Here is a 19,770-nt window from a genome sequence, read left to right as displayed (position 1 = left end):
AATTATTACAATGATGAAAAAATGCAAAAAATATTTTTCATCCATTAGAAAACTATTTTTTTTTTTAAACAGCCTAACAAACGATCAGTCCATCACTAGAGACCAGCGTAGAAGCATATGAAAAAAAATATAGTCGAACGATTGAACGAATCACAGAATTTTAATTTTCTCATTGCTGTCTATATGTCTCTACTACTTAAAAAGACTAAACCTATTCCCTATTCTCCCCACCTTTGGTACGTCAAATGGTTTCGTCGTACTCTGTCGTCCATCGCTCGCCTGCAAATAGGCCAAGCCCACAAATCATCCATGCTCTCCGTTGCATCGTCCATTCACGTTCCTTCCTCTCTCTCAACGCAGACCTAGGTCCGTCCCCCGCCGCAACCTACCGAATCTCGCGCACTCGTGATAGAGACGGCGATGCCTCACGCCCCAGCGGCCGGGCTGGAGTTCCTGAACAGAGTCGGGAAGGGCGTGGAGACGCATGCCGCGGAGCTAAAGGAGCCAGTGGGCGGCGATATCCATAGTCTGCTCGAGAGTCGAGACTCGAGACCCTCACCTTCCTTAACGGGATCCGTGGAAGCCGCGACGTCTTCTCCCGCCGATTCCTCCTCCATGGGTTCCATGGCCGCCGCCCCATGCGCCTCAAGCTATGCGATGAGACCGGAGCCAGGGTCGCGGGCGACCATTATGATGCGTTCGTCAATGCATGCCCCCCCTATGACGAGTTAGTTCCCTACTTGCCTCTCTTCTTGCTGCCTACTGGTAGTCTGGTATCTGTTTACGGATTTTGGTCTGATGATGTCTGCTCTGAAGGTACGGGATGCCTATCATTGATTTTGATTATTCGTCAGTGATCTCCAGTGGCCGGTTGGAAGAGAGATCCTCCTTGAGAAGCGCACCATATAAGATGGAGCACATGATTAGCTTAGCAGTAGGTTCGTGCTACCACCATCACTTCGTATTTAATATTATATTTCATGTTTTGCAATACAATATAAAGTCTTTCATGTGCTTGAAATGTAGGGATTCGTTGCATAGAAAATAAAAAATTTCCTACCGCGAGAACGCAATCCAAGCCAAGATGCAATCTAGAAGACGGGAGCAACGAGGGGATGAACGAGACTCACCCTTGAAGATTTCCAAAGCCTACAAGATGAGGCTCTTGTTGCTGCGGTAGACGATCACTTGCCGCTTTCAAAAGCGCGTAGAAGATCTTGACGGTGCCACAATCGGGCAGCACCTCCGTACTCGGTCACACGTTCGGTGTTGATGAAGACGACGTCCACCTCCCCGTTCCAGCGGGCAGCGGAAGTAGTAGCTCCTCCTTGAATCTGGCAGCACGACGGCGTGGTGGCGGTGGCGATGGAGATCTCTGGCGGAGCTTCGCTAAGCGTTGCGGGAGAGGGGGAGGAGTGGGGCGGCTAGGGTTTGGGGAGAGGGGGTGGCCGGCCTCATTGGGGTGCGGCCAAGGTGGTGGTGTTCTGGTGGCCGGCCCCCTCCCCTTGGCCCCTCATTATATAGGTGGAACCCCAAGTGTTGGACTACAAGTCTTCGAATAAGACCCCAACCCAAAACCTTCCATGTTGTAGGGAAACCTATCCAAGGTGGGACTCCCACCTCAAGTGGGATTCCCACCCTTCCATGTGGGGGGGGGGGGTGGCCGGCCCCCTTGGTGGAGTCCACCTTGGACTCCCCCCTCTAGGGTTGGCCGGCCATGGGTGGTGGAGTCCCACCGGGACTCCGCCTTCCAAAGTGAATTCTTCCGGACTTTTCTAGAACCTTCCAAAATTTCACCGGATCATTTTCAAACTTATAAAATAACTTCCTATATATGAATCTTATTCTCCGGACCATTCCGGAACTCCTCGTGATGTCCGGGATCCCATCCGAGACTTCGAACAATACTTCGAACTCCATTCCATATTCAAGTTCTACTATTACAACATCAAACCTTAAGTGTGTCACCCTACGGTTCGCGAACTATGTGGATATGGTTGAGAACTCTCTCCGACCAATAACCAATAGCGGGATCTGGAGATCCATAATGGCTCCCACATATTCAATGATGACTTAGTGATCGAATGAACCATTCACATACGATACCAATTCCCTTTGTCACGCGATATTTTACTTGTCCGAGGTTTGATCATCGGTATCTCTCTATACCTTGTTCAACCTCGTCTCCTGACAAGTACTCTTTACTCGTACCGTGGTATGTGGTCTCTTATGAACTTATTCATATGCTTGCAAGACATTTAGACAACATTCCACCGAGAGGGCCCAGAGTATATCTATCCGTCATCGGGATGGACAAATCCCACTGTTGATCCATATGCCTCTACTCATACTTTCCGGATAACTAATCCCACCTTTATAACCACCATTTACGCAGTGGCGTTTGATGTAATCAAAGTACCTTTCCGGTATAAGTGATTTATATGATCTCATGGTCGAAAGGACTAGGTAACTATGTATCGAAAGCTTATAGCAAATAACTTAATGACGTGATCTTATGCTACGCTTAATTGGGTGTGTCCATTACATCATTCATACAATGATATAACCTTGTTATTAATAACATCCAATGTTCATGATTATGAAACTAATCATCTATTAATCAACAAGCTAGTTAAGAGGCATACTAGGGACTCATTGTTGTTTACATAACACACATGTATCAATGTTTCGGTTAATACAATTATAGCATGGTATATAAACATTTATCATAAACACAAAGATATATAATAACCACTTTTATTATTGCCTCTTGGGCATATCTCCAACAGTCTCCCACTTGCACTAGAGTCAATAATCTAGATTACATTGTAAGGTACCTAACACCCATGGCATTCTGGTGTTGGCCATGCTTTGCCCTAGGGAGAGCTTTAGTCAACAGATCTGCTACATTCAGATCAGTGTGTACTTTGCAAATCTTTACTTCTCCATCTTCGATGTACTCGCGAATCGAGTGATAACGTAGCTTGATATGCTTCAGCCTCTTGTGTGACCTTGGTTCTTGTGCATTGGCGATGGCACCCATGTTGTCACAGTAGATGACTAGTGGGTCCAATGCACTAGGAACCACATCGAGCTCTACAATGAACCTCTTCATCCATACCGCTTCTGATGAAGCCTCTGAAGCCGCTATGTACTCCGATTCTGTTGAAGACTTCGCCACCGTGCACTGCTTCGAGCTTGCCCAGCTTACTGCAGCACCATTCAATATAAACACGTACCCAGACTGAGACTTTAGAGTCATCAGGATCAGTGTTCCAACTTGCATCGGTGTAACCGTTTACAACGAGCTTTTGGTCACCTCCATAACAAAGAAACATATCCTTAGTTCTTTTCAAGTACTTCAGGATATTCTTGACCGCTGTCCAGTGTTCCATTCCTGGATCACTTTGATATCTGCTAGTTAAACTAACAGCATGTGCTATATCCGGTCTAGTACATACCATGGCATACATGATAGAACCTACTGCCGAGGCATAGAGGATCTTACTCATCCTTTCTCTTTCTTCTGCCTTAGCCGGTCCTTGAGTCTTACTCAAGACCTTGCCTGGTAACATAGGTAAGAACCATTTCTTACTTTCTTCCATTCTAAACTTCTTTAGAATCTTGTCCAGATATGTACTCTGTGATAGCCCTATTAGACGTCTCGATCTATCTCTATAAATCTTGATGCCTAATATATACGATGCTTCACCAAGGTCTTTCATTGAAAAACTATTATTCAAATAATCTTTTACACTGCTTAATAGTTCTATATCATTCCCAATCAATAATATGTCATCCACATATAATATCAGGAATGCTACAGAGCTCCCACTCACTTTCTTGTAAATACAAGCCTCTCCATGATACTGTATAAACCCGAAGTCTTTGATCACCTTATCAAAGCGTCAGTTCCAACTTCTTGATGCTTGCTTCAGTCCATAAATTGAACGCTGAAGTTTGCACAACTTGTCAGCATTTTTAGGATCGACAAGACCTTTGGGTTGTACCATATACAACTCTTCCTCAATGTCTCCATTAAGGAACGCCGTTTTGACATTCATCTGCCAAATCTCATAATCTAAAAATGCAGCTATTGCTAACAAAATCCTCACAGATTTTAGCTTCGCTACAGGTGAGAAAGTCTCATCGTAGTCAAAACCTTGAATTTTTCGGAAACCCTTTACGACAAGTCGAGCTTTATAGACAGTAATATTACCATCAGCATCTATTTTTCTTTTGAAGATCCATTTATTCTCGACAGCCTTGCGGCTATCAGGTAAGTCTACCAAAGTCCACACTTTGTTATCATACATGGATCCCATTTCGGATTTCATGGCTTCTTGCCATTTGTTGGAATCTGGGCTCATCATTGCTTCTTCATACGTCGCAGGGTCTTCATCATTGTTGTCCACAATCATGATATTTAGACAAGGATCATACCAATCAGGAGTGGCACGTTCCCTTGTCGATCTGCGAGGTTCAGTAGCTATCTCATTTGAAGTTTCATGATCATTATCATTAGCTTCCTCTGTTACCGGTGCAGGCGGTTGATACGTCACCAACGTATCGATAATTTCTTATGTTCCATGCTACTTTATTGATGATACACACATGTTTTATACATACTTTATGTAATATTTATGCATTTTCCGGCACTAACCTATTAAAAAGATGCCGAAGAGCCAGTTGCTGTTTTCTGCTGTTTTTGGTTTCAGAAATCCTAGTAAGGAAGTATTCTCGGAATTGGACGAAATCAACGCCCAGGGTCTTATTTTTCCACGAAGCTTCCAGAAGTCCGAAAGGGAAACGAAGTGGGGCGACGAGGCGGTGACACGCCAGGGCAGCGCGGCCCTGGCCCTGGACGCGCGACCCTATTGTGTGGGCCCCTCGTGTCGCCCCCTGACCTACCCTTCCGCCTACATATAGTCTTCGTCGAGAAAACCCCAGTACCGAGAGCCACGATACGGAAAACCTTCCAGAGACGTCGCCGCCGCCAATCCCATCTCGGGGGATTCAGGAGATCACCTCTGGCACCCTGCCGGAGAGGGGAATCATCTCCCGGAGGACTCTTCACCGCCATGGTCGCCTCCGGAGTGATGTGTGAGTAGTTCACCCCTGGACTATGGGTCCATAGCAGTAGCTAGATGGTTGTCTTCTCCTCATTGTGCTATCATTGTCGGATCTTGTGAGCTGCCTAACATGATCAAGATCATCTATTTGTAATGCTACATGTTGCGTTTGTTGGGATCCGATGAATATGGAATACTATGTTATGTTGATTATCAATCTATCATCTATGTGTTGTTTATGATCTTGCATGCTCTCCGTTATTAGTAGAGGCTCTGGCCAAATCATTACTTGTAACTCCAAGAGGGAGTATTTATGCTCGATAGTGGGTTCATGCCTCCATTAAATGCAGGACGATGTGACAGAAAGTTCTAAGGTTGTGGATGTGCTGTTGCCACTAGGGATAAAACATCAATGCTATGTCTAAGGATATTTGTGTTGATTACATTACGCACCATACTTAATGCAATTGTCTGTTGTTTGCAACTTAATACTGGAAGGGGTGCGGACGCTAACCCGAAGGTGGACTTTTTAGGCATAGATGCATGCTGGATAGCGGTCTATGTACTTTGTCGTAATGCCCAATTAAATCTCACACTACTCATCATAATATGTATGTGCATTGTCATGCCATCTTTATTTGTCAATTGCCCAACTATAATTTGTTCACCCAACATGCTATTTCTTATTGGAGCGACACCACTAGTGAACTGTGGACCCCGGTCCATTCTTTTACATCGAATACAATCTACTGCAATTCTCGCTCTACTGTTCTTCGCAAACATCATCTTCCACACTATACATCTAATCCTTTATTACAGCAAGCCAGTGAGATTGACAACCTCACTGTCACGTTGGGGCAAAGTATTTTGGTTGTGTTGTGCAGGTTCCACGTTGGTGCCAAAATCCCTGGTGTTGCGCCGCACTACACTCCGCCACCATCAACCTTCAACGTGCTTCTTGGCTCCTACTGGTTCGATAAACCTTGGTTTCTTACTGAGTGAAACTTGCCGCTGTACGCATCACACCTTCCTCTTGGGGTTCCCAACGGACGCGTGTTGTACGCGTATCAGTGGTACATGAACAACTTCCGGCACTGCGCTACTCTGATCAACGAGAGAAGATTCATCAATCTCATCGAGTTCTACTTTTCTTCCAGTCACTTCTTTAGTGAGAAATTCTTTCTCAAGAAAGGTTCCGTTATTAGCAACAAAGATTTTGCCTTCGGATCTGTGATAGAAAGTGTACCCTATAGTTTCCTTAGGGTATCATATGAAGATGCATTTCTCCGCTTTGGGTTCTAGCTTGTCCGGTTGTAACTTCTTTACATAGGCTTCGCAACCCCAAACTTTAAGGAACGATAGCTTAGGTTTCTTATTAAACCATAATTCATACGGTGTCGTTTCAACAGATTTTGATGGTGCTCTATTTAAAGTGAATGCGGCTATCTCTAATGCATAACTCCAAAATGATAATGACAAATCAGTAAGAGACATCATAGAACGAACCATATCTAAGAGAGTTCGATTACGACGTTCGGATACACCGTTACGTTGAGGTGTTCCCGGCAGTGTCAATTGTGAAAGTATTCCGCATTTCTTTAAATGCATGCCAAACTCATAACTCAGATATTCACCTCCGCGATCAGATCATAGAAATTTAATCTTCTTGTTACTTTGATTTTCTACTTCACTTTGGAATTCCTTAAACTTCTCGAAAGTTTCGGATTTATGTTTCATGAAATAGATATACCCATATCTACTCAGATCATCTGTGAAGGTTAGAACATAACGATAACCACCGCGCGATGCTACACTCATTGGTCCGCACACATCGGTATGTATGATTTCCAATAAGTCAGTAGCTCGCTCCATAATACCAGAGAATGGAGTCTTAGTCATTTTTCCCATTAGACATGCTTCGCATCTATCAAGTGACTTAAAGTCAAGTGATTCAAGTAACCCATCGGTATGGAGTTTCTTCATACGTTTCACTCCAATATGACCAAGACGACAGTGCCACATATAAGTAGAATTATCATTCAATTTAATTCGCTTAGCATCAATGTTATGTATATGTGTATCACTACTATCGAGATCTAACAGAAATAAACCATTCTTTTCAGGTGCTCGACCATAAAAGATATTATTCATAAAAATAGGACAACCATTATTCTCAGACTTGAATGAATAACCGTCTTGCATTAAACAAGATCCAGAAATAATGTTCATGCTTAACGCAGGTACAAAATAACAATTATTGAGGCTTAAAACTAATCCCGAAGGTAGATGTAGAGGAAGTGCGCCGACAACGATCACATCGACTTTGGATCCATTTTCAACGCGCATCGTCACTTCATCCTTCAGTAGTCTTCGTTTATTATTTAGTTCCTGTTTCGAGTTACAAATATGAGCAACCGAACCAGTATCAAATACCCAGGTACTAGTACGAGAACCAGTAAGATAAACATCTATAACATGAATATCAGATATACCTTCTTTCTTCTTCTTGACAAGGCCGCTCTTCAGATCAGCCAAATACTTGGAGCAATTACGCTTCCAGTGTCCCTTCTCCTTGCAGTAATAGCACTCAGCATCAGGTTTAGGGCCATTCTTAGGTTTCACAGGAGGCGTGGTAGCTTTCTTGCCACCCTTCTTGAATTTTCCCTTAGACTTGCCCTGTTTCTTGAAACTGGTGGTCTTGTTGACCATCAACACTTGGTGCTCTTTCTTGATCTCAATCTCAGCAGATTTCAGCATGGCGAAGAGTTCAGGTAACTCTTTGTTCATGTTCTGCATATTGTAGTTCATCACAAAGTTCTTGTAACTAGGTGGCAGTGATTGAAGGACACGATTAATCCCCAGTCTGTTAGGAATCACTATTCCCAAGTCACTGAGTTTCTTCGCATGCCCAGTCATGATGAGCATGTGCTCACTAACGGAGCTGCCTTCTTCCATCATGCAGCTGAAGAAGTGTTTCGATGCTTCATAGCATTCCATGGCCGCATGAGTCTCAAAGATAGCTTTCAGCTCATTGACCAACTCATGAGGATCGTGGTTTTCAAAACGTTTTTGAAGATCGGCTTCCAGACTGCATAGGATGGCACACTAAACTTGAGAGTACCGAGTTTTCCGAGACTCGTAAACATTATTTACTTCATCGGTTTCAGTTTCTGCAGGAGGGTCACCTAGCGGTGCATCAAGCACATATTGCAGGTTTCCACCAGCGAGGAAAATCCTCACATGACGGAACCAGTCGGTGAAGTTGCTACCATTGCTCTTAAGCTTTTCTTTCTCTAGGAACTGGTTAAAATTGATTGGGGACGCCATATCTACAACATATATTTGCAATAGTTTAGACTAAGTTTATGACAAATTGAGTTCAAATTTTAATTCAACAAAATTAAAAATCTAGGTGAACTCCCACTCAAAACAATATCCCTCAAATTGTCTTAGTGATCACACGAACCAAATCCACCACACCTAAGTCCGATCATCACGAGACAAGATGTAATTTCAATGGCGAACACTCAAAGTGTTCATCATATCAATCATATGATTCATGCTCTACCTTTCGGTATCACGTGTTCCGAGACCATGTCTGTACATGCTAGGATCGTCAAGGCCACCTGAACGGATCATAGCGAACAAGAGGGGGGGGGGGTGAATGGCGCTACGGCAATTTTTAGTCTTTTTCAAGTTTTATGCAACGGAAGGTAAAGGTGTGACTTTTAGCAATGGGGGTGATCCTACAATGAAGCAAGAGCATGTGCAACAAGTAAAGGAATCAACAAGATAAACATAGTGAGGAGCGAGACAACCAGGGGGACGCGAGGCGAGTCGAGGTTTGTTTCCCGCAGTTCCCTCCACTAAAGGAGGTACGTATGCGTTGAGGAGGTGCTAGTCTCACACAAGAGACTAGGCGGCCACACCACGAAGGAAGGCCTCACCCTCTTGCTCGAGAGAGCTCCACGGAGGTGCTCTCCCTCTTCCACTAAGGCACCGGTCGAGGCGGTGATTCCTTCACAAGGTTGGGGTGAGCTCCACACACACAAGGATGCTCCCAACACCCTATGGATCTAGTACATCACCAAGCTAGACTCCATAGCTGCTCATCTCCAATGCTCCACCATAGGAACCCATCACCAATGCTCCACCATAGGAACTCCTCCAATGCTCCACCAAGAAACTCTCCAAGGCTCCACCAAAGGAACTCTCCAAGGCTCCACCAAAGGAACTCCCCAATGCTCCACCAAAGGAACTCTTCTCCAAGATCCACCAAAGGAACCCTACCACCAAGATCCACTAAGGAATAGCTAGTATTTGTGAAATCTCTCTTGGTAGAACTATAGATCGGGGTCTCCTCCACCTATCCTCAAAATTAGGGCAAGATTGGTTGGAGGGGGAAGGAGATCCTCAAGGATTAAGCTCAGCAACAATGGAGGAGAGAGAAGGGGAAGAGATAAAATCGGGTGGGGAAGAAGGGGCCCTTAAATAGGCTCCTCCAAATCCAACCGTTATGCCCAGTTTTGGCCTAAGCGGTACTACCGCTTTGGAGCAAGCGGTACTACCGCCCTGAGTTCGAAATCCCCCCCAGATCTGGTCAAAGGACACAGAGCGGTACTACCGCCCGCGGTACCGCTCGTGGTACCGCAATAGGGTCCAGACCTTACTGGATCCAGAGCGGTACCAGGGCGGTACCGGAGCGGTACGACCGTAACGCGTTACGGTACCTCAAGCGGTACCTGGAGCGGTACTACCGCTCGTGAGTGGTACTACCGCCCCAGGTACTGCAGGGGGTACCGCAACTCGTACTGGGGGACAAAGACGGCTCAGAACTCATAGCGGTACCGAGGGCGGTACCTATAGGGGTAGCGGTACTACCGCTACAGGTACCGGTAGTACCGGCCTGGCTAAAACTGGTTTTCTTCCCTTTCTCTCTCCAACTTTGTTACCTCGCTAAACACACACAAAACCGGAAAACCTATCAACTACGCTTCAGTCTTCTGATCTTGACGTGTCCGGCGAGGTCACCGTGTACTTGCAAATCTAACAATGATACTCAAGGCACACGGTGAGATTACTCAAGTGTTATCATCAAACACACAAAACTTGGGGTATAAATTTTGCTCTTACAATCTCCCCCTTTTTGGTGTTTGATGACAACACAAGAGTTGACAATAACATATGATATTATGATGAGAACATTAGGTTTGCAAAAACTAGACGGAGCTCCCCCTACACATGTGCATATCATGAATATGTATTTGAATACAAATACACATGTTATAGAGACATTACTCCCCCTAGTTTTTACAAACCAAGCACATATGCAACATAGATAGATGACATGAAGAGGCATATGCACAATATGGAGGCAACATAAGATCATATACGGAGATTTGGGTGAAGTTATCATACCATAGCCTTGAGAATACCCAAACTCACAATAGAATGCCTCCATGGGGTTGTCGATGTAGCCAAGAGACAAGATAAGCAACTAGAACCAAATGGCTACAAACAACAAAAGTCTCCATCCACCTAGGAACTTCTCCCCCTTTGGCATCGGAACACCAAAAAGGAGGGTATCGAAACTAGAGAGATGGAGGAAAAAGAACATACAACCAAGCTTGCAAAAATCACGAGAAAACAAGCTTGATTGAGGTTCTTAAAACAAGAAGAAGAAAGCAAAGAAGAAAGACAAAACAAGGTCAAGAAGAACCGAAAAACCCTCAAGGAGGGGGTGTTGGTGGCCGAAGCCACCGTGTGAGAGTATAGTAGTTGTGAGGTCGCGTAGATGTATCTAGGACTCATAGACTACGACTCAACATGAAGCTCATAAGTCACTTAGTTGACAAATAGCAAATGTTTTGGATTTCTTTATGCATTATGGGGGGAGTGATAGCTCAATGGATTTAAACCGCGCTCCCCCTATGTCCATGCGTGCCTTTCATCTAGATATGATGGTAAGATTGGTATGTGCGCACGACGGTCAAGCAATGTTCGACGGATTAATGATATTTAGCTCATGCCTCAACTCAATAAAGTGCTTCTCATCCAAGGGCTTCGTGAAGATGTCCGCCAATTGCTCCTTGGTGCCAATATAGGATAGTACAATATCTCAGCGAGCAATGTGGTCCCGGATGAAGTGGTTCCGTATCTCGATGTGCTTCGTCTTGCCATGAAGAACCAGATTGTAGGCGATCTTGATTGCGCTCTCATTGTCACACAAAAGAGGCACCTTGCTATACTCGAGTCCATAGTCCCGCAAGGTTTGCCTCATCCATAAGATTTGAGCACAACTACTCGCCGCGGCAATGTACTCAGCTTCCGCGGTGGAGACGGAGACACAATTTTGCTTCTTCGAGGACCAACACACCAAAGATCTTCCAAGAAAGTGACATGCTCCGGAGGTAGACTTCCTATCAATCTTGTCGCCCGCCCAATCGGAGTCGGTGAAACCAACCAATGCGAAGTCCGTGTCCCTTGGGTACCATAGTCCGAAGTGTGGGGTATCAACTAAATATCGAAAGATCCTCTTGACCGCCACAAGGTGGCTTTCCTTCGGACTTGCTTGAAACCGTGCACACATACCAACGCTCAACATGATAACCGGGTGAGAGGTACAAAGGTAGAGAAGCGAACCTATCATCGAACGGTAGAGCTTGGTATCCACCGCCTTGCCGCCCTCGTCAAGAGTGAGTTGACACTTGACTTGCATCGGAGTTCCGATCCCCTTGGCGTCCTTCATATCAAAGCGCTTGAGCATGTCTTGGAGGTACTTTGCTTGATTGATGAAGGTGCCTTGTCACATTTTCTTGATCTCGAACCCAAGAAAGTACTTGAGTTCACCCATCATTGACATCTCAAACCTATTTGTCATCAACATAGCAAACTCATCGTTGAATTTTGTGTTAGTAGAGCCAAATATGATGTCATCTACATAGAGTTGGCATACGAAAAGCTCCCCATTGACCTTCTTAGTAAAAAGAGTGGGATCGATTTTCCCCACTTGGAAACCACGGTCTTCAAGCAACTCCTTGAGGTGCTCATACCAAGCTCTAGGAGCTTGTTTGAGACCATATAGGGCCTTTTTGAGCTTGAAGACATGGTCCGGAAAATGGGGATCCTCGAACCCCGGGGGTTACTTCACATACACTTCATCATGTAGAGGACCATTAAGAAAAGCACTCTTAACATCCATTTGTTGCAACTTAAAGCCATGATGTGAGGCAAAGGCCAAAAGGATATGGATGGACTCAAGCCTTGCAACGGGTGCAAAGGTTTCACCAAAGTCCACGCCTTCGACTTGAGAATAGCCTTGTGCCACCAATCTTGCTTTGTTGTGGATGACCGTGCCACTTTCATCTTGCTTGTTCTTGAAGATCCACTTGGTGCCGATAACATTGCGGCAATGATCGGGTCGCTTCATGAGAGTCCATACATCATTCCTCTTGAAGTTGTTGAGTTCCTCTTGCATAGCATTCAACCAATCGGGATCTTGAAGAGCATCATCAACTTTGAGTGGTTCCACCCTAGAGACAAAGGCATGGTGCGCACAAAAGTTTGCAAGTTGCCTCCGAGTGGTGACGTTCCTCTTTATATCACCAATGATGTTTTGTAAGGAATGAGATTTGAGACGCAAGTGTCTTGTAGTAGGATCTTCACGGCGAGTGTCGGCTCGAGGAGATGGTTCTTGAGAGTCCTCTTGGCCTTCATCACGGTTTAGGTCCTCGCCTTGACCTCCATTGTCGTTGAAAGAGGCAACCTTGTCATGAGATCCGGATGGCTCGGGGGTATAGGGAGTATCATTGTCCATGAATATTATCCCTGAACCACTCGGAGAAGAACTTGAAGCTTGACCTTGGTCACTTGATGTTGGGTGTTGAGGTAGACAAGCTTGCGGTGTACGTTGTTCTTGAGCTTGTTGAGGTGAACTTGGACTTGATTGTTGTTGTAGATGTCGAGGTTGATCTTGAGGTTGAGGTTGAACTTGAGGTTGTTGAAGAGGTTGGCTTGCATTTGGTAGATCAACGGAAGAAGCTTGGCCTTGTGGTGTAGATGGCTCCACTTGGGTGGAACTTAGTCCTTCCCCGGTACTCATAGAAGGTAGCGTTTGAGGTAGGCGAATGCCCACACCCATCCTTCCTATGGTATCCGGGGGAATTGCATCTCCTTTCTCACAAGAAGCACTTCGCTCCTCCAAAGATCTATCATCTTCATCGAATGTCACATTGATACGTCTCCAACGTATCGATAATTTCTTATGTTCCATGCCACATTATTGATGTTATCTACATGTTTTATGCACACTTTATGTCATATTCGTGCATTTTCTGGAACTAACCTATTAACAAGATGCCGAAGTGCCGATTCTTTGTTTTCTGCTATTTTTGGTTTCAGAAATCCTAGTAACGAAATATTCTCGGAATTGGACGAAATCAACGCCCAGGGTCCTATTTTGCCACGAAGCTTCCAGAAGACCGAAGAGGAGACGAAGTGGGGCCACGAGGTGGCCACACCCTAGGGCGGCGCGGCCCCCCCTTGGCCGCGCGGCCCTGTGGTGTGGGCCCCTCGTGCCGCCTCATGACCTGCCCTTCCGCCTACTTAAAGCCTCCGTTGCGAAACCCCCAGTACCGAGAGCCACGATATGGAAAACCTTCCAGAGACGCCGCCGCCGCCGATCCCATCTTGGGGGATCCAGGAGATCGCCTCCGGCACCCTGCCGGAGAGGGGAATCATCTCCCGGAGGACTCTACGCCGCCATGGTCGCCTCCGGAGTGATGTGTGAGTAGTCTACCCCTGGACTATGGGTCCATAGCAGTAGCTAGATGGTTGTCTTCTCCCCATTGTGCTATCATTGTCGGATCTTGTGAGCTGCCTAACATGATCAAGATCATCTATCTGTAATTCTATATGTTGCGTTTGTTGGGATCCGATGAATAGAGAATACTTGTTATGTTGATTATCAAAGTTATGTCTATGTGTTGTTTATGATCTTGCATGCTCTCCGTTACTAGTAGATGCTCTGGCCAAGTAGATGCTTGTAACTCCAAGAGGGAGTATTTATGCTCGATAGTGGGTTCATGCCTCCATTGATATCTCGGGACGATGTGAGAAAGTTCTAAGGTTGTGGATGTGCTGTTGCCACTAGGGATAAAATATTGGTGCTATGTTCAAGGATGTAGTTACTGATTACATTACGCGCAATACTTAATGCAATTGTCTGTTGTTAGCAACTTAATACTGGAGGGGATTCGGATGATAACCTGAAGGTGGACTTTTTAGGCATAGATGCATGCTGGATGGCGGTCTATGTACTTTGTCGTAATGCCCAATTAAATCTCACTATACTCATCATAATATGTATGTGCATGGTCATGCCCTCTTTATTTGTCAATTGCCCAACTATAATTTGTTCACCCAACATGCTGTTTATCTTATGGGAGAGACACCTCTAGTGAACTGTGGACCCCGGTCCAATTCTCTATACTGAAATACAATCTCTTGCAATCTTTGTTCTACTGTTTTCTGCAAACAATCATCTTCCACACAATACGGTTAATCCTTTGTTACAGCAAGCCGGTGAGATTGACAACCTCACTGTTTCGTTGGGGCAAAGTACTTTGGTTGTGTTGTGCAGGTTCCACGTTGGCGCCGGAATCCCTGGTGTTGAGCCGCACTACATCCCGCCGCCATCAACCTTCAACGTGCTTCTTGGCTCCTCCTGGTTCGATAAACCTTGGTTTCTTTCTGAGGGAAAACTTGCTGCTGTGCGTATCATACCTTCCTCTTGGGGTTCCCAACGAACGTGTGAGTTACACGCCATCAAGCTCTTTTTCTGCGCCGTTGCCGGGAGATCAAGACACGCTGCAAGGGGAGTCTCCACTTCTCAATCTCTTTACTTTGTTTTTGTCTTGCTTAGTTTTATTTACTACTTTGTTTGCTGCACTAAATCAAAATACAAAAAAATTAGTTGCTAGTTTTACTCTATTTGCTATCTTGTTTGCTATATCAAAAACACAAAAAAATTAGTTACTTGCATTTACTTTATCTAGTTTGCTTTATTTACTGTTGCTAAAATGGCCAACCCTGAAAATACTAAGTTGTGTGACTTCACAACCACAAATAATAATGATTTCTTATGCACACCTATTGCTCCACCTGCTACTACAGCAGAATTCTTTGAAATTAAACCCTTTCTTGAATCTTGTTATGCGAGAGCAATTTTCTGGTATTAGTTCTGATGATGCTGCTGCCCATCTTAATAACTTTGTTGAACTATGTGAAATGCAAAAATATAAAGATGTAGATGGTGACATTATTAAACTAAAATTGTTCCCTTTCTCATTAAGAGGAAGAGCTAAAGATTGGTTGCTATCTCTGCCTAAGAATAGTATTGATTCATGGACTAAATGCAAGGATGCTTTTATTGGTAGATATTATCCCCCTGCTAAAATTATATCTTTGAGGAGTAGCATAATGAATTTTAAACAATTAGATACTGAACATGTTGCTCAAGCTTGGGAAAGAATGAAATCTCTGGTTAAAAATTGCCCAACCCATGGACTGACTACTTGGATGATCATCCAAACCTTTTATGCAGGACTGAATTTTTCTTCGCGGAACCTATTGGATTCAGCTGCTGGAGGTACCTTTATGTCCATCACTCTTGGTGAAGCAACAAAGCTTCTTGATAATATGATGATCAATTACTCTGAATGGCACACGGAAAGAGCTCCACAAGGTAAGAAGGTAAATTCTGTCGAAGAAACCTCTTCCTTGAGTGATAAGATTGATGCTATTATGTCTATGCTTGTGAATGATAGGACTAATGTTGATCCTAATAATGTTCCGTTGGCTTCATTGGTTGCACAAGAAGAACATGTTGATGTAAACTTCATTAAAAATAATAATTTCAGCAACAATGCTTACCGGAACAATTCTAGTAACAACTATAGGCCATATCCTTATAATAATGGCAACGGCTATGGTAATTCTTATGGGAATTCTTACAATAATAATAGGAACACACCCCCTGGACTTGAAGCCATGCTTAAAGAATTTATTAGTACACAAACTGCTTTTAACAAATCTGTTGAAGAAAAGCTTGGGAAAATTGATATACTTGCTTCTAAAGTCGATAGTCTTGCTGCTGATGTTGATCTTTTGAAATCAAAAGTTATGCCTAATGAAAATCATCATAACAAAATTACTACTACAGCAAATGCCATTCAAGTTAGAATTAATGAGAATATAAGATTAATGGCTGAACTGCGTGCTAGGTGGGATAGAGAAGAAAATGAAAAACTAGCTAAAGCGAAGAATGTAGCTAAAGTTTGGACTATTACCACCACAAGAAATGCTAATGCTACACATGTTGCTGCACCTCCTACTATTAATGGTAAAATAATTGGTGTTGGCAATGTTTCTACTCCTAGTGCAAAGCGTACAAAAGCACTGAAAGCGCTAAAACTTAAAACTGCAGTGATATAGCTTCTGAAATTTTTTCCAACATTGGGGATGATGATCCCATTGCTTTATATTATAATGGTTTGAATTTTGATGATTGCCACATCTCTGAAGTTATAAAGTTCTTGCAAAAACTTGCTAAAAGTCTAATGCTAGTGCTATAAATTTGGTTTTCACGCAACATATTACAAATGCTCTCATAAAAGCTAGAGAAGAGAAACTAGAGCGCGAAGCCTCTATTCCTAAAAAGCTAGAGGATGGTTGGGAGCCCATCATTAAGATGAAGGTTAAAGATTTTGATTGTAATGCTTTATGTGATCTTGGTGCAAGTATTTCTGTTATGCCTAAGAAAATTTATAATATGCTTGACTTGCCACCGCTGAAAAATTGTTATTTGGATGTTAATCTTGCTGATCATTCTACAAAGAAACCTTTGGGGAAAGTTGATAATGTTCGCATTACCGTTAACAATAACCTTGTCCCCGTTGATTTTGTTGTCTTGGATATTGAATGCAATGCATCTTGTCCCATTATATTGGGAAGACCTTTTCTTCGAACTGTTGGTGCTATCATTGATATGAAGGAAGGTAATATAAAATATCAATTTCCTCTCAAGAAAGGTATGGAACACTTCCCTAGAAAGAGAATGAAGTTACCTTTTGATTCTATTATTAGAACAAATTATGATGTTGATACTTCGTCTCTTGATAATACTTGATACACACTTTCTGCGCCTAGCTGAAAGGCGTTAAAGAAAAGCGCTTATGGGAGACAACCCATGTTTTTACCTACAGTACTTTGTTTTTATTTTGTGTCTTGGAAGTTGTTTACTACTGTAACAACCTCTCCTTATCTTAGTTTAGTGTTTTGTTGTGCCAAGTAAAGTCGTTGATAGAAAAGTTCATACTAGATTTGGATTACTGCGCAGAAACAGATTTCTTTGCTGTCACGAATCTGGGCTGTTTTCTCTGTAGGAAACTCAGAAAATTATGCCAATTTACGTGAGTGATCCTCAGATATGTACGCAACTTTCATTCAATTTGAGCATTTTCATTTGAGCAAGTCTGGTGCCTTGATAAAATTCTTCAATACGAACTGTTCTGTTTTGACAGATTCTGCCTTTTATTTCGCATTGCCTCTTTTGCTATGTTGGATGAATTTCTTTGATCCATTAATGTCCAGTAGCTTTATGCAATGTCCAGAAGTGTTAAGAATGATTGTGTCACCTCTGAACATGTTAATTTTTATTGTCGCTAACCCTCTAATGAGTTGTTCTAAGTTTGGTGTGGAGGAAGTTTTTAAGGATCAAGAGAGGAGTATGATGCAACATGATCAAGGAGAGTGAAAGCTCTAAGCTTGGGGATGCCCCGGTGGTTCACCCCTGCATATTCTAAGAAGACTCAAGCGTCTAAGCTTGGGGATGCCCAAGGCATTCCCTTCTTCATCGACAACATTATCAGGTTCCTCCCCTGAAACTATATTTTTATTCCATCACATCTTATGTGCTTTTCTTGGAGCGTCGGTTTGTTTTTGTTTTTTGTTTTGTTTGAATAAAATGGATCCTAGCATTCACTTTATGGGAGAGAGACACGCTCCGCTGTAGCATATGGACAAGTATGTCCTTAGGCTCTACTCATAGTATTCATGGCGAAGTTTCTTCTTCGTTAAATTGTTATATGGTTGGAATTGGAAAAAGATACATGTAGTAATTGCTATAATGTCTTGGGTAATGTGATACTTGGCAATTGTTGTGCTCATGTTTAAGCTCTTGCATCATATACTTTGCACCCATTAATGAAGAAATACAAAGAGCATGCTAAAATTTGGTTTGCATATTTGGTTTCTCTAAGGTCTAGATAATTTCTAGTATTGAGTTTGAACAACAAGGAAGATGGTGTAGAGTCTTATAATGTTTACAATATGTCTTTTATGTGAGTTTTGCTGCACCGGTTCATCCTTGTGTTTGTTTCAAATAGCCTTGCTAGCCCAAACCTTGTATCGAGAGGGATTACTTCTCATGCATCCAAAATACTTGAGCCAACCACTATGCCATTTGTGTCCACCATACCTACCAACTACATGGTATTTTCCGCCATTCCAAAGTAAATTGCTTGAGTGCTACCTTTAAAATTCCATCATTCACCTTTTCAATATATAGCTCATGGGACAAATAGCTTAAAAACTATTGTGGTATTGAATATGTACTTATGCACTTTATCTCTTATTAAGTTGCTTGTTGTGCGATAACCATGTTCACTGGGGACGCCATCAACTACTCTTTGTTGAATTTCATGTGAGTTGCTATGCATGTTCGTCTTGTCTGAAGTAAGAGCGATCTACCACCTTATGATTAAGCATGCATATTGTTAGAGAAGAACATTGGGCCGCTAACTAAAGCCATGATCCATGGTGGAAGTTTCAGTTTTGGACATATATCCTCAATCTCATATGAGAAAATTATTAATTGTTGTTACATGCTTATGCATAAAAGAGGAGTCCATTATCTGTTGTCTATGTTGTCCCGGTATGGATGTCTAAGTTGAGAATAATCAATAGCGAGAAATCCAATGCGAGCTTTCTCCTTAGACCTTTGTACAGGCGGCATAGAGGTACCCCTTTGTGACACTTGGTTAAAACATGTGCATTGTGATGATCCGGTAGTCCAAGCTAATTAGGACAAGGTGCGGGCACTATTAGTACACTATGCATGAGGCTTGCAACTTGTAAGATATAATTTACATGATACATATGCTTTATTACTACCGTTGACAAAATTGTTTCATGTTTTCAAAATCAAAGCTCTAGCACAAATATAGCAATCGATGCTTTTCCTCTATGGAGGACAATTCTTTTACTTTCATTGTTGAGTCAGTTCACCTATTTCTCTCCACCTCAAGAAGCAAACACTTGTGTGAACTGTGCATTGATTCCTACATACTTGCATATTGCACTTATTATATTACTCTATGTTGACAATATCTATGAGATATACATGTTACAAGTTGAAAGCAACCGCTGAAACTTAATCTTCCTTTGTGTTGCTTCAATGCTTTTACTATGAATTATTGCTTTATGAGTTAACTCTTATGCAAGACTTATTGATGCTTGTCTTGAAGTGCTATTCATGAAAAGTCTTTGCTTTATGATTCACTTGTTTACTCATGTCATATACATTGTTTTGATCGCTGCATTCACTACATATGCTTTACAAATAGTATGATCAAGGTTA

At 43.0% G+C, this 19,770-nt stretch overlaps 1 long non-coding RNA gene across 1 annotated transcript in view; it reads left to right on the top strand.

Moving 5' to 3' along the window:
- Nucleotides 1-294: 294 nt before the first annotated feature.
- The window catches only part of LOC127297467 (uncharacterized), a 40,971-nt gene continuing 21,495 nt past the window's right edge, over nucleotides 295-19,770 (top strand). Inside the window, exons 1-2 of the long non-coding RNA XR_007849216.1 lie at nucleotides 295-727; nucleotides 817-938. This is a non-coding gene — a long non-coding RNA (uncharacterized lncRNA). The remainder of the gene's footprint in view (nucleotides 728-816; nucleotides 939-19,770) is intronic.

The sequence above is a fragment of the Lolium perenne genome, chromosome 1, assembly GCF_019359855.2.
Source record: "Lolium perenne isolate Kyuss_39 chromosome 1, Kyuss_2.0, whole genome shotgun sequence".
In the NCBI taxonomy this organism is placed as follows: Eukaryota; Viridiplantae; Streptophyta; class Magnoliopsida; order Poales; family Poaceae; genus Lolium; species Lolium perenne.
This window is presented reverse-complemented; position numbering and strand designations above follow the sequence as displayed.